We start from the raw sequence: 14,891 nt of genomic DNA, 5'->3' as shown, positions 1-14,891 counted from the left end.
ATAATGTCTACTTCCAAGGTCTTTGTAAAGATGAAGAGAAATGATCCCTGTGAAGTATTCAGAATAGTGACTTGCATATATTGCCAGACGGCTTCTTCTTTCTTGGGTTTGAAATCCACATTACGTGTCTCCTGAATGAATAAGCAACACCCAGCATCACCTGTGCAGCATCTTCTCCAAACACCAGGATTCGAATTTAATCAAGCCGCTAATTTACTCATCAATTTACGGTAAATACAAGGGGAGCAGGCAAGTAGCAAACATACTGAATGGCACCACAGGAAGACAACCAGCTAAATCGACAGTGCAGGAAACTGCAGGGTGACGATTCTTGCTCTTCCAGAAGTAAATGACATGCAAAAGATGGGGATGATAGAATCATTAAGAGACCTAAGAGAAACAGCCACCAGAGAAATATTTAAACTAATGTGGACTCTAATTTGAATAAATCAGCTGAAAGGCCCTTCTAAGAGCCAGTCAGGGAAAATGAAACATAGGCTGTACAGTAAATTATTTGAAGAAATTGTTACATTTGTTAATTGTAGTAATAGTACTGTATATCTACATTACAAAAAAAACTTCATTTGTTAGCAGTTACTTAGGTATTTATAAATGGTGATTTGTCTGAGACTGAAGTATTTCTAGAAAAATAAATTGAGAGATCAATGGATAAAATAATGGCAAAACACTGGTGATTATCTTCGGGCAATGCGTTTAAAGAAGTTCTTTATATGATTGTCTCTAAATTTATGTGTATTTGAAACTTCCCACAATGAATGTTAAAAAGTAAAAATTATCTTGTAAACCTTGTGTTTGCCTTGATATGTTTATGCTAATCATATATGTAATTCTACTTGTACACTTTAATAAACAATGAAATGTAAAAGTAAAAAAGTTAATTATTTCTATGAAACTACATTAAATATTTGGCATGTGACTAAAACGATGCTTACAAATTAGGTGTGTGTGAGATGATCGTACAAGGTTATGGAAATGTAAGAGGATCCGTGGTAAAATTGCTTCCCCAGTGCCTTGGTACCCACTCCACTCTAACGTACTCACCACTGGAGACCCTGCTGATGTGCTCAGGGCGTGGTTTATTTCAGAGGGATTAACAGGACACTTCCATCCACATGCTCATATATTAACAAAAGGACTCAGGCCTTCAAAGAAGAGTTTTGAACAAATGGACCTTTATATAATTTTTAAAAATGCAAATTAGAAGTGTTCCAGGCACTTCTGTAGCTTTTGCACTTATGGTGCGGGGGGGGGGACTCAGTTCCCAGAGACTTCAAGTTTAACTTTTCTCTGCTGTTGAGGATAATAAAAGCTCATTTTAAAAAATGTATGGATATTTATGGGTAATAGATGCATGTGGTACAACGTTAAAAGATATGTAAGGTTTTTTTTTGTTCGTTTGTTTGTTTTTGAGAGGTTTTTGCTATAGGGCACGTGCGCTCGCCAGGCAGACAGACAGAGAGACAGAAAGCGAGAAATCACCCCCAGGGAGTTGGCCACGCCGCAATCATTCTCCTCCATTCTCCTCTCAGGATCTTGGGCACGCACGCACACATGCCCGGCGTGAGTTTTAAGCCACCGGGTCCGGGACTCGAACCGTTGTTGACTACGTGGAAGTCCTGCGACATAGTCATTATGCTAACTGCTGGTCCCAAAGATATGTAAGTTTTAATAATGAAAACTTTTCCTTTCTCAGGTCCCTTCCCTAATGCTTATCATTGTTACCAAGTCCCTATGAAGTCTTCCAGAATATCATCAAAAAAACTATTTTTTGTTTATATAAGTACTGTACATTGACCTATATAGCTACATATCATTTCATTTTAATTGTAGTGGTATAAAACTATTTTAATATAAAGTACATTGGAGGTATTTGGAGGTTCCCTTCCTCCTGCCACCAAGCCAAGAAGCGCAAAAGATCCACATTCTCCCGTGGTCAGCAGGAGGAGGGCGCAGAAAGTTCTCACGGGAAACCAGCCCACCCGGAGCTGGCCGGTGGGAAGACACAAGTCACTCTCCCGGCGGTGGGTCAAGTCTCCAGCAGCAGGCCGGTCACAGCTGTGCCCACCCTGCTCCTCTGGTGCTGAATCTTCCAGTTCTGTTCTCTGGCCACGGTGTTTGATGTTGAAGACTACGTTCAGCAAGTGAAGTCCCTGTCCCTGAGTCTGATTGGTCTTCTGACTTGGAAGACTCGTGTTTCACTTTCTTCTTCTTCTTTCTTTTCCTCCTTTTCTTATGCTTTTCTTTCTTCTTCCTTTTCTTGTGTTTCTCTTTGCATCCCGAGGAACTGGAGCTGCTTGCATCTTCTGAGGTGGGAGTAACTGTTTTCTTTGCTGCGTCCTTACATCCTCCCATGCCTTAAATCTCTCTAGTAATGTCAGACGTGGGTCTTCATGAGCTACCCCGAAATGCTCTGGCTCCTGGTTGCCTTTGGTAAGAAGGGCATTCTTGGTCGCCGGTTCTGTGCCTGTAACGTTTCCAGCGCCAATGCGGCATGACTTCATCTTTCTCCAGCTGCACGCAGAGTCCTCTTGTTGGTGCACGAGCCAGAAAGCCCCTGGCATGTGGCTGCCTGGCACGTCTCGGGTACAGTTCTGGTTTCGCCCCTCCTTCCTAGATAAGCCCAGGAGGAGCTTTTCCATCACTGCAGGGCTGGGTTTCTCAGCCCTTCAGACTAACGGGGTGGGGAGCGTGAGCTTCCCTCCCCATCCCGTGGACCCGGGAGGTCCAATAAAGGGACTAGACGGGGAGGTGGTGAGGGGGTCCCTCCCCAAGTCTAGCCCCGCCGCAGGGGGGCGCCGCAGCCCTACCCGGCCCAGCCCCAATGTGTGTCCTGCAGCGCCTCTCCACGCCCAGGTGGGCCCCCTGGAGGAAGCACTCAGGCGAGGACTCCGCCTGCTCCCTGTCCTAGGCCTGCCTGGCGGCACCACCTGGAACCCCTGGCTCCCTGGACTCACTAGGCTGTTACTGTTTTTTAATTAGAGTTTCTGGACTCATGTTAAGATAACAGAGTCCAAAAATTATTTATGTTTTAAAATCCTGTTCAAAGTAGTGTTTCAACTATTTAAATAATTCATTTATGTATAAAAATTAAGGCAGTATAAATTAGAGAAATAATATGATGTTTTAGTTTAGTTTTCTTAAAAATATATTTATTTATTTATTTTCTTGTAATTTTCAGGTGGTTGAGTCCGACTCGAACCGTGGTTGGCTTGTGGGAGTCCAGTGCCTCAACAAGCCCACCTACCTGCCAGCCCCAATGTTTTAGTTTTAACAGTGACAATTATCTGACTATAATAAAAGCTTCAACAAATCTAATTTAGAAGATGAAGTCCTTTCTAAATTGGAAAAAGTTGTGTTTGCATTTGATCAAAGACAAAATATGTAATTAAATATAACGGTATCAACTAGACTTAGCTAATACTATAGATGTGACAGCTTATTTATTTATACTGTCTACTTAACAAAAGAACTGGCAATAGCTAAAAATGAACATTTTTCTTTCAAAAATGAACATTTACTTTCATTTTTAGCTAGTTGTAAGAAAGTGAGATGCCTTTGAACTTTGCTCTAAGTGAAATGATGCACAAAATAGGTTTCTTCCTCAAAGCAATGTGAAATATTAAAAATCACTATTATAAAGTAAGAATTTAAATTTCTATTCCCCTTAAAAAATATCAGTCTTGGTACCAGCAGATAACATAATGGTTACGGCCCCGAGTTCCCACGTGGTCGAGTATCGGACCCAGTGGCTTATACTCACGCCGGGCACGTGTGTGTGTGTGTGTGTGTGTGTGTGTGTGCCCAAGATCTCGAGAAGAGAAGGGAGGAGAAGGGATTGCAGCGTGGCCATCTTCCCTGGGGGGTGATTTCTTGCTTTCTGTCGTCTCTCCGTCTCAGTGCACAGCTGAGTATGTGTACTAGCATAATTCTGAGTTTTAGACTTTGGAGACAACACTGAAATCACAGAGTTACCCCAAACCTTAGTCTGTATGTTCTGGTAAGTTGAGGTAGGAAACAAATTGATCTCAATAAAATATATTTTGCTATCGATTTGATGTCATTTCAGCCTCCATGTCAAAGCTGTAGGAAACCATAACAAAGCAACAAAGTAGTATAAAATGAATACACAGTTATTTCCTAGAGCTCCACGCCAGAATTTCTCATCACCATAAATTTTAAAATGGCACTGCTTGTTTATTTTAAAACAATGTCCAAGTGTATTATTTTATATCTTGGTGAACGAAATAGAAATCTTATGCTATCGTTTTTCTAAACCATACTTTCAAAATTCTGAGAACGAAATACTTAAGTCTGATGGTAAAATCTGGGTTACTAAGAAGTAGCCCAAAGACGCAGTGGATGTTAAAGCGCCGTGAGAAGCTGAACCACAGTCGCTAGGAGAATCTCTGCTCATCTGGGGCTGCTACCCTCACCCTAGAAGCAGCTGATTTATAACAAGGACACCGTGGACTTAGCTGTCAGCTTTCATGTTTTGCTGTGGGAAGGATCTGAGGACAGACACACACCCGTGGTGACAAACATTAGCAAAACCATCCTGGAGTGTGGTCTGGTATTACGTACTCCTTGATTTAGATATTTCTGGACCATTGCACATTTCCCTAAGGTCACGGGGAAAGTCATGACACATTTCTGCATAGAAAGACAGAAGAAGACGTCATGACTTTCCCGACCACCTAATATATCCTAGCGACCTACAGTGAACGTTCCGTGACTATGTCCTGTGACCCAGAACTGCTGTTTCTGCACCAACAAACAGATTAGGTAAAGTAAATCATGATGCAGGCATAAATTAAGATGATACAAATTTTCCTTGACAAAAAGTGAAGATTTGAAAAAATACTATTGTGAATTAAAAACAAAAAAAGCTGTATAACAGGCCAGTAATGGCGTGGTGGTTAAGGTGGCTCAGTCCCACATGGCCAGCTACTCAGATCAAGTTCCAGACCCAGTAGCTTGAAAAACACAGTGGTGGGGGGACCAGCAGGTGGCATAATGGCTATGTTGCTGGACTCCCATGTAGCCAACTGCGGTTCGAGTCCTGGACCCAGTGGGTTAAACTCACGCAGGGCATGTGTGCATACATGCCCAAGATCCCAAGAGGAGAATGGAGGAGAAGGGATTGTGGCGTGGCCATCCCCCCTGGGGGGGGGATTTCTTGCTTTCTGTCTGTCTTCCTGGGGAGCACATGCACCCTATAGTAAAAAACTTATCCCCCCCCCAAAAAAAACCCCAAAACACAATAGGTGTGTGTGCCAAAATCCCAAAGGGAGGAAGAAAGGGAGAAGGGATTGCCATGTGGCCAGCCATGCCACATGCCAGGTGATTTCTCTCTCTCTCCTTTTCAGTCTCTCTCTGAAAAGCACACGTGACTTGTGGCAAAATTAACAAAATAATAAGTAATATGATCCTTTGTACACAATCACATTTCATTTATATTCTTAAATTGGTGTGGATTCAATATCTTTCTCTCTTAAAATGATAATTGCTGAAGAATTTGTAGGAATAAAAAGATAACTTCTGAGGCTTTGTGACCACGGTCTTTATCTGCAAGTTGACTATGAGATATTAAATATATAAGACTATGAAGGTGGAATGCAGACTTGAATCTAAGGAGTGATGGTTTAGATATACTGGGCAGTAAAGCAATGAGTAAAAGCTGTAATACTGCATCAGTAAAGGAGAGGCATTATAGTTCAGGATTTGGAATCAGAGACCTTAGTTTGAATGTGGCTTCTTAAAATGTATGACCACAAACCAGGCTGGTTAACCTCTGTGGTCTATCACCTTGACAATAAAATGGAGAGCACGACTTTGTAGGGTGGTCATGAGTGTTGCATAGTTAATACGTGCACAGTGCATCATATTCATGTGTTCAGTTACCTTCATTGGTAACATTACTAAAGACCTCTAAATCAGGAAGCATATATTAGTAAAAATACTTAAGGGCTTTTTTATACATATTAAAATTCTCCACATGAGAATGTTCCCCCTTCCAACAAAAGAAACTCATGTTTAACAATTTTTATGACTGGGTGTTAAGAAGACAACTCTCTTCTTAATATATTTGTCAGGCCAAAACCATGCTTAGAATCTTAAACTTAAAATCTTTGGCACTTAGCAAATGGCCTTTTCTTTAAATAATCCAGTATTCTAAACTTCCATTTTCTTCCTAATAATTTGTTATGAAATTTAGAAAGATACAGAAACACTGAAAGAATTTTACAGTAAATACTTTCATAACCACGATCTGGAGTATACATAAACATCTTGCTATACTTCTTCTATCATATACTTATTCATCTATCCATTCTATCATACAGTTTTTTAAAATTAAACTTTTAATTCTGAAACAATTACAGCTGGAAAAAAAATATATAAAGAGCCCATGTACCTATTACACAGTCTCCACTACCCTGCCAAACTATCCTGGACCTGGTGGCTCGCTTTCTTGCTTTCTCTCTCGCTTGCTGGTCAAATTAAATATTAATAATAAATAAAAATAATAAATAATTCTTAAAAAATGGAACTATAAAGTATATCATTTTAGGGGATGTTTTTTCACTCATCATAATGTTCTGGAGACTGTTCGAGGTCACTGCGTGTATCAATAGTGTGTTCCTTTGTCCTGCTGAGTAGTACGAGGACATGTCAACAATTTCTTGGAAAATGAAATTAAAGTACAAGTTTATTTCAAGCAAAAAAAACTGGAATCCATGCTTAACTTTTCATAATATACTTTTACAGAAACTTTTGAAGACCCCTCATACTCAGCGATGCGCGTGACCCATACTTTATTTAACCATTCGTCTACTGAAAACATATGTTGCTCTCAGGTGCGGCTGTTTTGAATAAAGCTGCTGTGAACATTTGTGTATAGACTTCTGTCTTTATTTCTCGGAAGAATGACCAGCAATGCAACTGCTAGGTCATACAGGAGTTATGTGTTTAGTTGTTTTTTCGTTTGTTTTTGTTTTCTTAAGAGGTTTTTACCGGGACCAGTAGTTAGCGTAATGGCTATGTCACTGGACTCCCACATAGTCGATCGCGGTTCGCGTCCCGGACCCGGTGGCTTAAAACTCACGCCGGGCGCGTGTGCGTGCGTGCCCAAGATCCTGAGAGGAGAATGGAAGAGAAGGGATTGCGGCATGGCCATTCCCCCTGGGGGGTGATTTCTCGCTTTTTGTCTCTCTGGCAAGCGTACGTGTCCTACAGCAAAAAAAAAAAAAAAGGTTTTTACCTTAGGTCACATGCACTTACCAGAGAGAGAGAAAGAGAAAGAGACAGTGAGAGGGAAAGTGGGAAATCACCCCCTTCCTCCAGGGGGAGGGGGTGTTGTGGGGGGGGGTCACACCGCAATCCCTTCTCCTCCATCTCTTCCCACGTGATCAACCATGGTTCAAGTCCTGGACCATGGCTTGAAACTTATGCTGGGCACATGTGCATGCATGCCCAAAATCCTGAAAGGAGGATGGAGGAGAAGGGAGTATGGTGTGGCCATCCCCGCCTGGAGGGGTGCTTTCTCACTTTCTGTCTTCTGTCTCTCCAGTGAGTGCATACTCCCTATGGTGAAAATCTCAAAAAAGATTTTTTTAAAAATCAACCAAAAATAGGCCACAAAATTAAATGTAAAATATGAAACCAGAAAACCTTTAGACCAGCTACAGTGGGCCAACAGTAAACATAGTGGCTGGAGCCACGTCAGGAGGTCCTGGGTTGACGCTCTAAGGTCTGACTATGATCGCCCCATGATCCTATCTGGCTAGGCCTGGAGATGGATCGTCATGTGAAGACTCTGTGGCAGGTGCCTGTCTTTCTCCCTGTCTATCTGTCTCTCTCGTGGAAGAAATAAATAAGCCAACTGTAAAAATAAAAATAATTGCAGCTTCCTTTGCAATCAGTATATCTTTATTAATTTGTTATTATTTCCAGCTCTATGTTGAATAAGAGGGGGTGCGAACAGACAGACATCCTTATCTTGTTCCTGATCTTGGTGAAAAAGCATTCATTCACTGTTTCACCATTAAGTATAATGTCAGTAATATATATTTTATATATTATATATGCATCTGTAGATTCTCTTTATCAAGTTGAGAAAGTATCTCTCTATTCTTAACTTTCTGAGAGTAATTTTTACAATTAATGTATGTTACATTTTGTCAAATTTTTTTTGCATTAATTGATATAATCATGGACTCTCAGTTTTCAAATACTGACTCAGCTTTGCACTCCTGAAATAAATTCCAGTTGGCCATGGCCATTTTTTAATATATATACTGAATTCTATTTGTTCCTACTCGCAGAAGATTCATGAGAGATACTAGCCCACAGTTTTCTGTTTTTGAACTGTGTTTTTCTGCCTTTTGTATTAGGGTAATACCAGTTTCATAAAATGACTAGACAGCATTCCCTCTGGGTCTACTTTCTGGAAAACACTGTATAACACTGACAATAATTCTTTTTTCAAATATTTGGTAGACTATGCCAGTGAAATCATACACACTAGGAGATTTATTTTGGTGGATTTTAAAAATTATGATTACAATTTTCTTAATAATTATAAAGCTGTTCAAATGACATATTACATATTGGGTGAGTTGGGTAGTTTACATTTTCCAAGAAAGTGGTCCCTTTTATTTGTCAAATTTATGTGTATAGAACTGTTTGCTGTATTCTTTTATTATCTTTTGATATATGTAAACTTTGTGGTGATATCTTGTTTCATTCCTGATATTGGTAATGTTTGCCTTGTCTACTTCGTTCTGAGTCTTGCTAGAGGTTTGTCAATTTTACTCATATTTTCAGGGAACCAGATCTTTGCTTTATGGACTCTCTCTTTTGCTTTCTGTTTTTTGTTTCATTGATTTCTGATTTTATCCTTATTATTTCCTTCCTTCTGTTTGTGGCTTTACTTTGCCTTCTTTTTCTAGATTCATAAAGTAGAAGCTTAGAATAACTTAAATCTTTCTTTTCTAATATCTGCATTTAATGTCACAAATTTCACTTTCAACACATTAGCTGTTTCACAGAAACGTTGATACGTTATTCTTTCAAATTAATTCAGTCCAGTGTATTTTTGAAATTTCTCCTGTACCTTTATCTTTGACCTGTGAGTTATTGAAAAATGTCTTGTATAGTTTCCAAATGTTTGGAAGGCTTTCTATTATCTTTCTGGTTTTCATTTCTTGTTTGATTCTATTGTAGTCAGAGAATACAATCTGATTGATTTCAATTTTTTTAAACTTGTAGGATTTTTTTTATAGCTCAGAATGTGGTCTATCTTGGTATATGCCACATGGGCACTTGAATATGTAATGTACTGTTTTTGGATGAACTGTTCTATTGTATAAAAGTCAATTACATCCTATTGGTTGAGGGCGTTGCTCTGTTCTTCTATATCCTTGCTGATTTTCTAATTATTCCAACAACTGAGAGACAGGTGTTCAAGCCTCCAACTATAACTATGGATTTATCTGTTTTTCCTTTATGTTTTATCAGTTTTTGTTTGATATATTTCCAGTTCCGTTGTTTCATACAAATTTAGATTGCTATATCTGCTTGGTGGATAAATCCTTTTATCATTACATAATGTCCTTTTATATCCCATAATTTTCCTCCTTTTTTTTTTTTTTTCCTATAAGAGAGGTTTGTGCTATGGGGCACGTGCACTCACCAGAGAGACAGAGAAACAGAAAGTGAGAAATCACCCCCTGGGGGGATGGTCACACTGCAATCCCTTCTGCTCCATTCTCCTCTTGGGATTTTGAGCACACGCACACACATGCATCCAAGTGTGAGTTTTAAGCAACTGGCCCAGAACTTGAACTGTGCTCGACTACATGGGAATCCAGAGATGTAAACCATTACGCTATCTGCTGGTCCTCTGTCCATCTTTTTCTGAAGCCTGCTTTCTCTGATGTTAATGTAGTCACTCTTGGTTTCCCTTGTAATCCATGTCTTTTACTTTCAACTTGTTCACATTGTTATACTTTAAATGAGTTTGTTATAGATAGCATATACTATCATGTTATTTTTTAGGGTTATTTCTTTCCTTTTTCTATGAGTGAGAGACATAGAGAGAGAGAGAGAGAGAAAACCCCCAACAGAGTCAGGATCCATGATCTATCCCCATCCTTCATCCAGTCTGGGGAAAAGGCAAGCAGGAGCCCAGCATACTTAGGGAGCAGACTTCAATTGGGAATGTTCCCACATGAATTGCCTCACACAGCATTGCATTTACTACTGTGCCCCTGTCTGATACCTAGAGTCATGTTTTTTGTTTGTTTGTTTGTTTGGTTGGTTTTTTTTGGAGAGATTTTCACTGTAGGGCGCGTGCGCTCGCCACACAGGCAGAGAGAGACATAGAGACAGAAAGTGAGAAATCACCCCCCAGGGGGGATGGTCACGCCGCAATCCCTTCTCCTCCATTCTCCTCTCAGGATCTTGGGCACGCACGCACACGCGCCCGGCGTGAGTTTTAAGCCACCGGGTCTGGGACATGAACCGTGGTCGACTACGTGGGAGTCCAGCGACATAGCCATTACGCTAACTGCTGGTTCCCCTAGAGTCATGTTTTTAATCATTTCTGCTAATCTATGTTTTTTAATTTGTATATTTACACTTTTTATATTTAATGTAATTATTATAATGTTAGGTTTAAATCTGCCACTTTATTTTTTTGTTTTCTGTTAGTCCTCTATGTTTGGCATTTTTCCTACTTCCTAGAATGACTTGAACATTTCCTAGAATTTCAATCTGGTGTTAAGTGTTTCTCTTTGCATAGCATTTTTAGTGGTTGCTCTAGGTATTATATTATGTGAATTACTTACAACTTACTGGTGTCATCATTTTATCAGTTTGGGGAAGTCTAGAAACCTTACCTCTCTTCATATGACTTTACACTCCATCTTTCTAATGTAATTGCCTTAAATCCTGCCTCTAAATACATTTAGAACTATATCAGCCAGCATTACAACTTTTGTTCCAACTATCAAATATAATTTAGAAAACTCAGAGGAAAAGAAAATCCTACTGTCTTTACCTTGCTTAATTAACATTTTCTTTTAATTTCAGTGCTGCTTCCATTATCATTTCCTTTCTATTCAGTGAACTTTTTAGTCATTTGTTTAGGGTAAGTCTCCTGGTCAAAAATTCCCTTAATGGTCCTTCATCTGAAAATGTCTTGATTTCCCTTTCAATCCTATAGACTCATGGCTTGATAATTCTTTTCTTTAAGCAGAAGGCCTGTTCTGATAATACAGCATCAGGAAATGGAACACCACATTATTGCTGGTCAGGTGTAGAAGTCCAGACTGCTTATATGATCTCCACTGACACTACTTGTTGTTAGTAGCTGGCAGAAATGGAAATCCCAGCTCCCCTGCTATAGCCACAGTAAGATTCCTGAGGTGCTTCTTCTAGTATGTCAGGGGGAAGGTCTAGGCTTCCCACCCAGCCTTTGAGTATGGAGAGTCTAAGACCTACATGAAATCACGTACTTTCATTCTGAGTCCAGGACCTACATGAAATCACATACTTTCATTTTACAGGTCAGTGATGTAATATACAGTAACTGACCAGAGGTACCTTTTAAGATAATTTATATTTATCACAGCGATTTTCCAACATGACTGATTATCCAAAATAAAATTATTTAACCTAGCTGGGCAAACTATTCCAATTAATTCTTATATGCCATACACTTTCATTCCTATGGGGTAAGGGTAGGTGGATGGCCGTAACGGTCTCTTGGTTGCTTCGTAGATGTGATGTTCATTCTTTTTCTGGCAATCAGAGAGAGGTCAGGATCTCTAGCCATAGACTTGCTTCCAAGTGCTACAGAGAGGTGCAGAAGGACACATACATGCTGTATAAGCAACTCCACTGAACTACAAAAGCTCATGCTTCTTACTCCAGGGAGTGGTGAATTTTTCTGCAATTAGTTTTCCTAGTTGTGTTCACTCCCTACCTATAATTGGTTAAACGCAAATTAGCAAACCCTAATATGATCTTAGATATGATTGGTACATATGATGGCTCTATTTTCCCCATACAATGGGCAATTACAACAGACACAGGTAGATGAATCTTAATATTTTGATGCAGATAAGAAGTGATGATTCTCACGAGATGCAGGCAGCCATGGTGTTGAAATAGTGTATATCGAAATGGAATTTAGTACAAATACTCATTCACTCTACAATGACCTAGAAAAACAGTCAGCAAACACTTTTTGCCATCATTTATGGCAAGAAAACAGACACTTGATCTATAATCTTTGTAACATTACCAATTTAATCACATTCTCTTGGTTTGGACAATGATTTATATGTGTGAACAGCTTTTCTCAAAGATATAATTTTAAGACAGTTTTGCCTATACACTTAACTCTTAAAAGAAAATTATAAACTGTTCACCTACCTAGTCTCATCTAGAAAATGGCATATGAGCAGTTACAACAGATAGAATAAGCAGGCAGGACTTTACCGATTTATTCCAGTCATCTACATCGCTCCTAAATACCTAATATGAAAATGAGATTTACAAAGTGTGAGCTATTCCCTACCCAAAATTATTTGCAAATGCCTGCAAAACCATTAGTCTGGTTAAAGAGGTCAAATATACAAATGAAAAGCAGAGCAAAAAGTGTTTGACATAATGTAAGATAAACATATGTCTCGAAATAAAGAATCTAGCTTCTTTTTTAAAAGCCAAAACTTTTTGTACTAAATTATTAAAATTTCACATCAGAAAGGAATTTGAAGATGCTTTAAAATAACTTGAGGGCTGACTCTGTGGCTTAGTAGTTACAGGAGCTATATCCCACATGGCCAACTCAGTGGTTTGAATCCCAGACCCTGCACCTTAAGAAACACACTGAGCACGTGTGCATGCATGCCCCCAAATCCTGACAGGGTAGCGTAATAGAGGAGAGGGGATTATTGAGTGACTTCACCCCCTTAGGGGCTGCTGTCTCCTTCTCTCTCTCTCTCTCTGGCATGTGCACATAACCTCTGGCAAGTTAACAAAAATAAGACAATATTTTAATACCAATAGTATCTTTGCATTGTGAAATCATTAGGTTTAAAAATGACATACATTGAATGTGATATAATTCATAAACAGTAAGATTTCCATGTAAGACCTTACAGAGAGTTAGTTTCCCAGAGTTCTAAAATGTAGTTCTTAAGCCTCTCAAAAACATATCTCTCACATCTTTCCCATTTAAGGGTCCCAAAGACTTATAAATTTTTAACTCCATCTCCCCAAGCTCTATAAATTCTCTTTTTGGAGCCTTTCTGATGCATGGATTTGATCTATATACAATTCAGCTAAAAATTAAATGCACGATCTTCAAAAACTCAAAATCTTTTACAGTTGTGCAGCTGAAGATGAAAGAACTTGTATACAAATGTTTAAAAGTATATAAACCTTCTTATGTAAGATGGAAAACAAGAGGTTCAGTACTTTTTCTTAAATCCATCCTAAGGGATTTTGTTAAAACAGTACGCTTTTTCAACAATCCCATTACAATAGACATTTCACTGGAAACAAAAAGTTCCAGTGTCAGACTAACAGTCAATAATAATTTTACTACTCCTAAGAAAAAGTATGATTAACAGGTACCTTTTTTCAATCTTTCAAAATTAATGCACATCTGCACTCTCAATTTATCCTTAAAATCACCCTGTGAGGTAGTTTTCTCTTCATTTGATAATGAGGGAACTGGATCATAAAGAAATAAAGTCCTGGGCTAACAATATTATATATTGTGCTAATGAGCAATGAGTTTGCAATGGAACGAGACCAGGTTACTGGACTTCTAGTTCTTGGACCGACTTCCAGACAATGAAGGAATAAAGTGAGCTAAGGTCAGTGCCCACTCAATAGCTGGTAACTTGCTAAGTATTTACTCATTTAATTCTGCAAAATTCCAGTTTATGTTTACTGTCTTACTCTCTCCCTTCGAAAACCGCCAAAGCAAAAGCTCAGTCTGATAGTGGTCTGACTTGATAGATCTAGTGAATAGCCGATTACAACTGAAGGCAGAGTGAATGCAAAGTCCATGTCTTACCCTAAGAGAAACAAATGAAAGGCAGAAAGCTTCCCAAACCTGAGATATACGCCCTTGTCCTGCTACAGGTCCACAGGGATGAGAGAGGGGAAAGCAGGAAGGATCCAACATGCCAGGTAAATTAGGGCAAGGTATTATTACACTTCTTCATAACACTGAATTCAAAACCCAGTATTTTTTTTTTGGGGGGGGGGGGAGGTTTTTGCTATAGGGCACGTGCGCTCACCAGACAGACAGAGACATAGAGACAGAAAGCGAGAAATCACCCCCCAGAGGGGATGGTCACGCCGCAATCCCTTCTCCTCCATTCTCCTCTCGGGATCTTGGGCAGGCACGCACACATGCCCAGTGTGAGTTTTAAGCCCCCGGGTCTGGGACGCAAACCACAGTCGACTACGTGGGAGTCCAGCAACATAGCCATTACGCTAACTGCTGGTTCCCAAAACCCAGTATTTTGAGACACTTCCACAGAAATTATTCCTTGAGAGAACAGAACAGCCCTTCTTCAAGAGACAGACAGCTCCATGGCTCCTGCGATCTAGCCATTTTGGGAGAAAGGAAGATGTCTCACTGATAACTGGGCCTCCAGCATACAAAACTTGCATGGCAGCAAGACCCCTTTCAAGTCTCCTGTCTCTGTATCAGTCTTTCTCTCTCTCTACCTCTGTCTCTGTCCTCTCTCTCTCTCTCTCTGTCTTTTTTTTTTAATTTTTGCTTTTTCGAATTTTTTAAGGTGAGGCATTTTACAGGGCCCTTTGGCTCCTCCTAGGTCATTATC

At 39.6% G+C, this 14,891-nt stretch overlaps 1 pseudogene; it reads right to left on the bottom strand.

Moving 5' to 3' along the window:
• Positions 1–2,070: 2,070 nt before the first annotated feature.
• LOC102468974 (retinitis pigmentosa 9 protein homolog) overlaps positions 2,071–14,891 on the bottom strand; it is a 32,861-nt pseudogene continuing 20,040 nt past the window's right edge.

Source organism: Tupaia chinensis, unplaced genomic scaffold, assembly GCF_000334495.1.
Source record: "Tupaia chinensis unplaced genomic scaffold, TupChi_1.0 Scaffold000155_1, whole genome shotgun sequence".
Lineage (NCBI taxonomy): Eukaryota > Metazoa > Chordata > Mammalia > Scandentia > Tupaiidae > Tupaia > Tupaia belangeri.
Note: the sequence above shows the minus strand (reverse complement) of the source record. Positions and strands in the feature narration are given on the sequence as shown.